Source organism: Rhipicephalus microplus, chromosome X, assembly GCF_043290135.1.
Source record: "Rhipicephalus microplus isolate Deutch F79 chromosome X, USDA_Rmic, whole genome shotgun sequence".
In the NCBI taxonomy this organism is placed as follows: Eukaryota; Metazoa; Arthropoda; class Arachnida; order Ixodida; family Ixodidae; genus Rhipicephalus; species Rhipicephalus microplus.
In genome coordinates this window covers 326,563,918-326,573,863 of record NC_134710.1, presented here as the reverse complement: position 1 = coordinate 326,573,863, position 9,946 = coordinate 326,563,918, and the positions used below count along the sequence as shown (strand labels likewise).

General features: G+C 45.1%; 1 long non-coding RNA gene across 1 annotated transcript; it reads right to left on the bottom strand.

Moving 5' to 3' along the window:
* Window positions 1-4,657: 4,657 nt before the first annotated feature.
* On the bottom strand, window positions 4,658-6,289 carry LOC142777243 (uncharacterized). The gene is made up of 3 exons (XR_012887986.1): window positions 6,081-6,289; window positions 5,927-6,012; window positions 4,658-5,528 (listed from the first exon to the last, which is right to left on the bottom strand). It is a non-coding gene; the product is annotated as an uncharacterized LOC142777243 (long non-coding RNA).
* Window positions 6,290-9,946: the final 3,657 nt, after the last annotated feature.

Below are 9,946 nucleotides of genomic sequence, written 5' to 3'. Positions count from 1 at the left end.
TCTAACTCCTCTGTGTCCTACGCTGCTGTTGGCCCTTCCTTTTCGGATGCTAGCCCTCTACATCCAGGCACAAATATCTTCACAGCGGAAGCTTACGCGATACTTGTGGCAGCTAAACACATCAAACAATCACAAATACAAAAAGCAGTAATTTATACAGACTCCCTCAGTGTGGTAACGGCTCTGCACAGTTTTAAAAAACAAAAAAAACCCTGTCCTCGTTTCACTTTACTCCATTTTATGCACCCTCTACACACTCAACAGACATGTTGTTGTGTGCTGGGTGCCAGGGCACCGTGAGATTCAAGGCAGCGTGATGGCGGATCAGCTTGCTGCATCCGCCCACGAAAGCACCGCCATTACACCGACATCAATCCCGGCCCTTGATATTAAGCCGTCTCTCAAACGAAAACTCAGGGACTACTGGCAGAGCAAGTGGAATACACACACACAAAACAAACTACACGTTATCAAGCCACACCTTGGCCATTGGCCACCAGTATCAAAATCACGTCTAACAGAGGTAACACTAAAAAGACTCAGGATAGGACACATATACACGACACACACACATCTTTTGTCCGGTGCTGATCAACCATTGTGTGATAAATGTGGTGAGGCATTAACAGTTCTTCACGTTTTAATTCAATGTAAACATTTAGACACTCTAAGAAGACAACACTTCCCACTCTCCTACCGACAACATATACCTTTACACCCTGCAATGTTCATCGGTAGGGAACCGCTTTTTAGTCACAAATCATTATCAGCGTTTTTAAAGGAAATTCATAATTTTCATATCATATACCCGGGCATACCGTAGCACGACCTCTCTAGAGAGGTTTTCGCTGCGGTGGCTACACAGGAAAGCACTTGCCTCACGGCCCTTGCACGCAAGGGTACTAACGTGTGAGGTACTTGTGCTAATGCCATACATGTCCATCATCGTTTTTCATTATCACCAACTTTTGTCACCTATTCACACCACACACACCTTTCACGGCATGGTCATTATTTTATTACTTGTATGTTTTTACCCACTTTACTGCGAGGAATTTTATGGCCCTTATACAGCCGCTAATCACAACCATTGTCCACATTCCTGTCTCATGAACTGGCGCTCTTTGGCCATCAAATGGCCCTTGCGCAAAAAAACACCATATATCATCATCATTAACTTGACCACCTATAGTTCCACCTTTACCAACTACCCACAACTTCGCCCTTGCAAATATCGCGCTAGGCGCCATAACCGATCCACCACTTCACCAACCATAAAGCCGTTATAAGGATGGGGAAACGGAAGCGACGTATAGCTACCACTTACAATTGTCCAAATTTCTTTTATAAATATGTACAGTGTTCGTCACGTCTTTGATGATGTAGTTGGTGATATTCGCAAACGGTTTAGGTTAGCGACGAAACATCTCAGCACTTTTCATCATTCACTCTATGGATATGCTTTGTTTTTTTTTGTGCTTTTAGGCATGCACTTACATTTACCAGGAAACACCTTTACTATGCTGGAAGAATGCTAACATCATCTTAGTACATAAGAAATGAGATGATAAGGACTTCAAAAATTAAAGGCTGATCAGCTTGCTCTCCGTTGTATACAAGATTTTTACCAAGGTAATTGCTAACAAAATTAAGACATTAAAATTCAATCAACCAAAAGAAAAGGAGGATTTCGAACATGCTACTTAACAATCGACCAGATTTATACGAACAATCAAGCAATAGAAAATGCCCAGAATACACCCAACCAATGTACACAACCTTCATATATTGGCGAAGGCCTTTGAATCAGTAGAAATATCAGCATTCATGCAGACACTCCGGGATCAAGGCATCGACGAAACATATATAACCACCACGCAGAAAATTTACAGGACTGCCACCATAGCGCTCCACAAAGAAAGCAACAGAATACCAATAAAGAAGGGTGTAAGTCAGGAGGATACGATCACCCGAATGCTATTTACCGCATGCTTACAGGAAGTTTTCAGAGGCCTATTCTGGGAAGAGTTAGGGGTAAGAGTTAATGGAGAGTACCTTATTAACCTGCGCTTCGCCGGTGGCATTAAATTGTTGAGTAACTCAGGGGACAAACTGCGACTCAAGATTACGAAGTTAGACAAGGAAAGCAGAAAGGTCGCTTTTAAAATATTGTGCAGGAAACTAAAGAAATGAACAGCAACCTTGGAAGAGACCAGACCTTCGAGATAGGTATTAGTGCACTTGAAGTTGTAAAACATAACGTGTATTTAGGACAGGTAATAAGATCGGAGCGTAACCATGAGATTTAAGTAACTAGAGGAATAAGAATGAGGTGGAGCACATTTGGCAAACACTCACAAATCATGACTGGTAGATTGCCACTATTTCTCAAGAGGAAGTCATGTAACAGCTGCATCTTGCTGGTACTTAGCTACTGAGCAGAAGCCTGGAGAACTATAAAGAGGGTTAAACTCCAACTGAGGATGACGCAGCAAACGATGGAAAGCGAATTGATAGGTGTAACCTTAAGAGATAAGAAGAGAGGAGAGTGGATCAGGGAGCAAACCAGGGTTGAGGATATCACAGTCAAAATCAAGGAGACGAAATGGACATAGGCTGGGCATGTAGCGCGTAGGCAGGAAAACCGCTGGTCATTAAGGGTAACTGATTGAATTTCCAGAGAAGACAAGTAGGTTAGGGGGAGACAGAAAGTTTAATGAACAAATTAGAATAAGAATCTTGCGGGTATAAATATCAGCAGCAAGCACAGGACCGAGTTGACTGGTGGAACATGGGAGAAGCCTTTGTCCTGCAGTGATGTAGTCAGGCTGAAGATGATGACGACCATTACAATATGTATATGCGACATTGCAAGTTTATGTTCGCGGTACACATCTACGTCTCCCGACTTGGGAGCTGATAGGGGCGGGGGCACCCCTTGACTGGAAGTGGTCATTTTTCACTCTGTATGTCCCCGCAGAAAAAATGGGTGGGAGAGAAAACAGATGAGAAGGGTTCAGCGTGCCACACCCTGGCTAGGCTCCTGGCCACAGCCATGGCAACACATATGACATGCCTTTTCATTGACTTCCAGGACACATCATTATCAGTTAAAATGACGATGCTGATACCACCACCCAATCTGCATATGACAGCGGCCTATGTGGCTTGTTCCTGCTTTCACACCCTAACGATGCAGCTGCATTAGCTTGAAGCCCCGTAAATTTGCATTATTCCTGAGCCACTGAAGCACAAATTTTCTGAGTATAACGCGCGTAATATTTCTGAGGGTCTCTCTTGAGGACACCTCAAGAGAGGCTTTCACAGCAGCTACAGCTACTGCAGTTCAGTTTACGCGGTTACCTTATTTGGTCAGCATTTTTTGAGGTCTCCTTCGACTGCCGTCTTTCTATTTAGCCCTTGCACTATCCACTCGCTGTGCAGGGTAGCCAACCGGAACTGACCGTTATTAACATATATTCCTTTGTACGCATACTTTCCCTTTATCCCTTCAACTAATCAAGTTTTTTTATCTGTCACAATCTGTCTTCTTACAGTATCTCTCTGATGTTTCCTGTTTTCAATAAATCCAATTTTTATGGGTGTTATTATGCCACTACCTACGCATATAACTACTCTGGTTCAATCATTGCTTAGCCCCCAGCCTTTTTCCTTTATGCATTGATTGCCGGAAAGCTCATACTTCCATCCGCTTTCAGTGCCAGCGCCATTGAATGTATTTTGTCCGGTGAATGCCCTTTTATTCCATTACGATGTTATGAGACGTTTCCGAAATCCTGTTGTAGCCGATATGGCTCCTCCCGTTGCCAGTACTTACCAGAATACGTTTTCGCCGTCTAACCGGCAGTTTGAGCATCATATAGCAATACACGGTTTTTTGACTTATTCTAAAGATTTGCTGTTCTCACTTTTCAGATGTAGTTATATACTTGCATAGCTTAGCCGCACATCCTATATCTTCTAAGTTCCCGGGCTTTTCTTGAAAACGAATGTGTCTCGGCGCTTTCTTCGCTTTAAATAGCGCTCAAGCTCTGTTCTGCACTGCTTGATTTGTGACTTTACCGTAGGCTCAAGTGTTTCTTAGACGTGGGACCATTTTTTTGTCGTACAGTCTCGAGAAAATGTTCGATTCGAAACATGACGTTTGCGAACATTATCGTTGGCAGTGTAAGTCATTTTAAAAAATGCTGTGCTGCAGTCGCAAACTCGCAATGGCCGCCAGAACAGCATGCGAAGTCTTTTGAACCTTAAGATATTTTATCATTTTTAATGCCATAGGCCTCAGTTTCAGTTTACTTTAGAAATGTATATCTAACAATTTGCGATGACTGGTCGATCGACCACTTCTGAGCAGGTGCTGCTCGAACACTGTCGCCATCCTTAATCAACCCAGAAGGCAGGCAAGGCTCTTTTTTGCTTATGGAGGACGACGCGTTTGTAAAAACATTTTTCACTAGCGCCGCTATTTTACGTGCATAACCGAAATCACCACTGATATATTTTCTTTTTTCCTACTCCTCTTCCCCCTGTCTCTCCTTGTTTTGTTCTTCTGTTATACCAACTTCCGATAATATTAAATTTTGTGGGGTCTTGAGATGGCGATTGAGCACCACGCCATGCACTTAGAGTGAAAGGACACAGTAGACATGGTCGGAACAAATCAAACCGCACACACATTTATTTAACTAATTTAGAACGACGATATTGTGCGCCAAATTATTATAACATCAATCGTGATCAACACGTCGAGACATTCACACAATATTAAACAACAATCAACAACATGACAAACGAGGCGCTGTCGCTAATGCCTAACTCATCACGGGGGCCCACCACAGACAGCCCGCGGTGCCGTCCACGGCAGACACATTGCGAGATACAACTGCTCGCGCCAAAGGCCACCAGACCAAGAGACCAGCTTATTTTTTTCGCAGTGCCATCACGGCTTCCCGCCAGGCGTCACCACCTGCGCTCACATTTTCTAACCATAATTTGACGAAAGTGGTGATCACTGCTCGCGAACACAACGCCACCTACCGCTCAATAGCTGTGACCTCGATATACGGCTTTTGTGCGAGAAACGTGCGCCACACAGTGCAACCATCTTTACAGAGGGGGTCAGCACCCCCACATCCCCCCTAACCTTAATTCAAAGCATATCACGAAAAGAAAAAGAATGCGCTACACAAGCTCTAACAAAACATGACAACCCATGTCCCTACATAATGTTCCTGCACCATGACACCACCACCCGTCGACACTGCTACACTAGACAGCTCGACGACTTCACCTCAGTACCTGTCCCACAACCACAACGTTGCCGCCTGCGCGATGAACCGTCACTCGCGCCCACACGCCTTCAGGTTGCGACCAGAACTCCCGAGGGCGCCGGACTGCAGGTTGCGCAGGGCCCAGGCATTTCCATCACCCGATTTCACGACCGCATTCCTGGCCAGTGGCGCTGATGATGTGCAGAAGACAACCAGCCGTGGGCTACATCACTCCCGCTGCGTACATTTCGAAACACTCGAAAGAGCAATGCAGTAGGCCGAAAGGAAGGGGGCTTTGGGCTCCTCGCTCACGTGGTACGATGGTGACTATTGCTAGCTAATACATGGGCGATCGAGATGCCCATCAACCTAAAACAAAATTCACTTTCCTTAAATCATGCATCACAAGATTTAAAAAAAAAGTGAGGGAAGCAGAGTGCAATACCTCAACGCCACGATCTACCTAGTTGTGCCACGTGCGACAGGCGGCTGTGCAGAGACTTATGCCTAATGAGCCGCTTGACAACAACCAGCATCCCCCCAGCAGCCAGCCAGCCTAGGCGTAGAAGAGGCAGCCGCAAGGAGATATCCTCTGTTTAAGGTGGCCCTATCGCTCACCGCACACAGCAGCTTACCGAGCATTTGGCGTCTACCATCCTAGACGGTGTCACGACAGCGTGGCGTTGTGCCGGAATACCAGGCAGCAGCGACGCCCGACTTCCTGAACCCAGAAAGGTAGAAGAAGCTATTTACAGAAAATTGGACCACCCACGAGGCTTCCGTACTCACTCACTTCGGGCCTGGCCTGAAATCCACGTGCTCTGAGCCTTGCTCACCCCTGGATGCAGACCACATGGCTCTCGTACTCAACTATACAACGTTCCTGAAAACCAACAACAACAAAAACTTTGGAGCAAAAAAAATAAAAACTCAACATGCCGACAAGTTCAGACACGTCACAACAACCGATGTACTCGCTCTCAACAAACCACACCACCGACGCTAGCAAAGAAGTCTCCCTAGGCCTACTCTACTCCGACTCTAACAAAAGCCTATACAGAACCCCAAGGACTGTCATCCGATGCTCCAAGAGCCCTATGTTGGGAAGCGAGTGTAGGGTCTGAAGGTGTTCAGAGAGCACCACCATGCTCTTGAAGTAAACTGAGACAGCAAACAAGGTCGGAACAAACGAAACCATACACACAATTATTTAACTTATTTAGAACGAAGATATCGTCCACCGAAGCATAATATCAATCGCGATCAACACTTCAAGATATCCTTACATACCATTAAACAACACTCAGCAACATGACAAACAAGGCGGTGTCGCTAACGCCAGACTCACCACGTGGGCCCACCGCAGACGGCCTGAGGTGTCGTCCACGGAAGACACATTGTGAGAGACAACCGTTTGGGCCAAACGCCACCAGCCCAAGATACCAGCTTATTTTTGCGCAACATGACGAAGGCTTCCCGCCAGGCGTCATCAGCTGCACTTACGTTTTCTAATCATGATGATGATCATAGTGGTGATCAACACCCGCGAGCACAACGCCACCTACCGCTCAATAATTGAGACCCAAAGTGCGGCTTCTGTGCGAGACAGGTGCGACAGGCGGCGCAAACAACTTTACAGAGAGTGTCAGCACCCTCACAATATCTGGGTATTACTCTGGAGAAACATCTTGAATACAACATCCATGTCAACTTATTCATCAAAAAGATTTAATTTGCTATCTGCATTATCATAAAAACACGTACATTTTTTCAGCCTGATAATATTTTCTTGCTTTATCATGCTCATGTTAGCAGCCACTTATCATACAGTGTATTACCATGGGATAGCACATACGCCATTCATCTGAAACCGCTTGAGCGCCTTCAAAACCAAAAAATAAAATTATTGAAGTATAGCCCATTGCTTTTTCACTCTCTACCCACCTATTAACAGCCGCGCATTCCGCTTGTTGAATAATTGTTTTATCACATTTCGTTCCTCAGCCCATACCATCTCATTTATTGTGAAATATCATTAGACAATGTTCCGCACCATGTCCTTCTCAACAACAATATCAGGTTTTCACAGAAAAAAAACCTTCTTTTACCCAAAATGGGATTGAATTATGGCAGATTTACAGGTCGCTTTTATAGTATTCATCTTTGGAATCACATACCGCTTCATATAAATAATCTCGGTTTCTGGAATATTAAACACAACATGAAAAACATATTGTAAATTGAGCCTTTTTTCGTATCTAATAAACCTATTTGCATCATCGCTTCATGGTTTTTATGGGTATTTTCAAGCTTTGTATAATGCTGCTATTGTAAATCAATCTTTATTTTCTTTTTTAGTATGCATCGTGATCTTTTGACTGCGTTTTTTATTTACTCGCACTTTTTGCTGCTGTTTTCTTTTATGTACGCTGCAAAATATAGGAGGTCCCTCTGACTGTCTCATACTTTAGGACCTCATGATTCTGTATCTATTATGTAACCTGTTTTCTTTACACACGATAATGAACAAATTATGTTGTGAAAACTTACCCCATCCCCAAGCCTAGGGTAGCCAACCAGACAATTTCTCAGTTAGACTCTTTACCTTGTACCTTTAAGATTACATCGTGCTCCCCCATTACCATTGTTTACGTTTACTGTGACTAACCAACTCAAGCGCTCTTTCTTTCCGCAGTGCTGCACTGCGTTCCCCCTTATTTCCGAATAAGTTCGGTGAAAGTTTTAATTCGGACTTTCGTCCAATAGATATATATTCTGGAACCTATACTTCTTGAATAGGGGCCCCAATTACTGATGAATGGTAGTAGGATATTGATATCCTTGTCAGTAAACCGAAGCAGAAAGTGTGATTGGGCGAGTTGGTATTCTATGATTGCATAAGCAGTGCCAAAGAAACAGAATAAAAGGATGGATGAGAACTGACGTGTACTTTCAAGCAACTTTTATTACATCAAAAATGAAAAAAACAAACAATAAAATAAGATGAGGCTGCCCACGGGATCCCACAAAAAAGCTTTGCGTGAAGTCATGAATAAATAAGGTTTAAAAATCGCAATAAATTCTAAAATAACACTGGGGAGGCTCCTGTACACCTTTTGCAAAAGCCTCTGTTGAGGGCACGTTCGCCTCCGAAATGAAGAAAACTACGTTTATTTCACTTGATTCACGCCGAAGGTGCTGTGGTGGACAGAAACAGGGCACTACACAGAAGAGGGAGGGGGTGGATGTGCCTTCGTTTTATTACCAGACCTCATGTAGGCAGCTAAGTGGGGGCCGCTTGAATGACTTTAATCTTGTGGTTGTCGCGGAGCCGGTCGCCAACCGGTGGCGCAGCCGCGTCCTGGAGGAAAAATATGAGCGCTCACAAAAACTCGATGGCGCAATCTGGGGACGAAGACTCCGGGCAGGCCCGTGTCCAGAGAGAAGGCTAGGGTGCTCGTTTTATGGTGCCTAGGGCACGAAGCCTAGGTGAGTTGTATACAGAGCACTCCTAACACAAGTGGTTGAGATCAGCCCGGAAGTGGCACGTGGAACAGTAACTTATCACGGGTGGTAATGTGTTACACCTGTGAAAACGGTTCAGCAAGAAAGGAGTAAGGAGTGTTCCTGCCGAAATTCTGCGAACTAGAACGGACTCTCGCTGTGTGAATACAATCGAAAAAAGCGATGGTATTGAGAGTAGACTACCCACTGCGGTGAAGTAGGCAGCACGACATTGTTTGGTAATGTGCTTGTCTGCTATCACATCTGCTAGCTCAGGTGGGGTAGCCGGAAGAGCGGAAGGAGTATCAGGAGCTCTGACTAGCGTGGTGTAGTGATAGGCGCGCGCTAATCTGTGAGCTCTTTCGTTTCCGGAGATAACACAATGCCTGGGACCAGTGTATTGTAACGTCATGACCGCATTCGCGGAGCAGACGTGTCTGGTGTCGGATCTTCTGAAGTACAGGGTCTTTGTAAAGAACATTAGCGCATGCCCGATGGGTGGCCTGGGAATCGGTGTACACTGGATGGTGAAAATGATCAGCTTGAAGTGACATCTCGAGGGCCACTGCAAATAATCTAAGATGGCCACTAGCTCTGCTCCACTACTGTACATAACTTCTGCTGAAACACATTAACGTGGGCTCTGATTTCCACTTTTGTGGTTGTAACACGCAGTGGCATAACAGGTGTTACTGGTACCGTCTACAGCCCCGCCGTGGTAGTCTAGTGGCTAAGGTACTCCGCTGCTGACCCGCAGGTCGCGGGTTTGAATCCCGGCTGCGGCGGATGCATTTTCGATGGACGCGGAAATGTTGTAGGCCCGTGTGCTCAGATTTTACATGGCTATCTTAAAGAGGGTGGGTGAAATTACTGAGCGCTCGTGAACGCCTACGTAGTCAGGTTGTACGGTACGGGTGCCTTGGCCGATTTTAGATTGGTGTCTTTGCCCTTCCAGGAAGCCTGCTAAGAAGTTATACATTTGTTCTTTAACGCCAAGTGCACGTGCTTTCGTCATGATGGTACTGTGTGGTATGCCGCAAAAATGCATACGCAAGGAATGCCTTGCGTATGTATGTCCACTGCTGCAATAGCCCGCGGGTGCAGTGAGTTAGGGTCGAGGACTTCTTCTTTCAGGCGAAGAAGTATATTTT